Here is a 1188-nt window from a genome sequence, read left to right as displayed (position 1 = left end):
CTGAATGTTTGGGGAATCCAGCAAGTATAGATACATTCCGATATATTACTGTGCTCTTGTCCATATTGCTGTAATGCGCGTTCTTTTTATGAAAGGGGAGGCGCCAAATGATTACATACTTTTGAGGGAGGCGTAGTAACTTCAAGTTTGGAAAACACTGGTTTAATTAATACAAATGACGCATATTAATTAATATCTAAGTTTTGTATATTCGTTTGCACACGATTATTTCTTGAGGTTTCTCTTAATTCTCTTCGCATTACAATTGTACACGCATTGAATTGCGCATGAATCGGGGTTTCCTTTATTTAAATTAGTACATAACATAATCATGTCTTTTTTTTCCCTTTCTAAACGATCATATACATATCGAATTCGATTGCTGCATCATCATATGCGTTACGCATTTCTCAAAGCCTGCCTGGACTTTTTTGTTTTTATTTTTTTTTTCAATTTACGACACAAAACATTTCAATCCAACTTGACATTTCATTTCGTATTATAATTGCATTATTTCTCAACATTCAATCAATTTTAATTGAAACTGTTTACATATCTCGATTGTTTCTAACTTAACCTAAATTTCTAAGTTTATTTTTTTTTTAAATTACATCTTTTACTTTGTAAGCAGACGCGAGTCTATTGGCTTCCAAATTACTTACGACTTAGAAAGTGCCCCATAATAGCATGATGCATGCGTTTACAATATTGATTAGTACGTTTATTTATCGTTGATGAAATTATTCTTTTATTTCCGTACTTGACACATGTCAATTTTTATTTTATTTTTTGACATGTCAATTTTTATTTTTATTTTGACACACGTCAATTTAATTTTTTTTTTGACACATGTCAAATTGATTCGGTCTTGCATTTCGCTTTATCTAATCATCGTTTGCGGAATTGCGAAAACGTTGACGGGTGATGATATCATTTTGCGTTGTTTTTTTTTTTGTGAAGATCTTTTAATTATCAGCTGTTATTGCGTCATTGCGAAGACCGTGTATTGAAAAAGATTTTCCTGCGACAGGCACTTGAGGTCGCAAACGGAATGGCGGGTATGGAAATTCCTGCGAGCCGCTTGACCTCCGGTGCACCTGAGTGCGCCCAATCGCCGCGAATATCATGAACATAGTCATCATCATCATCATCATGAACATCGTGGATTGTTGTGCATTTCGTCGTCGA

Source organism: Nicrophorus vespilloides, unplaced genomic scaffold (genome assembly GCF_001412225.1).
Source record: "Nicrophorus vespilloides isolate i.1.1-1 unplaced genomic scaffold, Nicve_v1.0, whole genome shotgun sequence".
NCBI lineage: Eukaryota > Metazoa > Arthropoda > Insecta > Coleoptera > Silphidae > Nicrophorus > Nicrophorus vespilloides.
The sequence above is the reverse complement of the archived record's forward strand: the minus strand, read 5'-3'. Positions refer to the sequence as shown.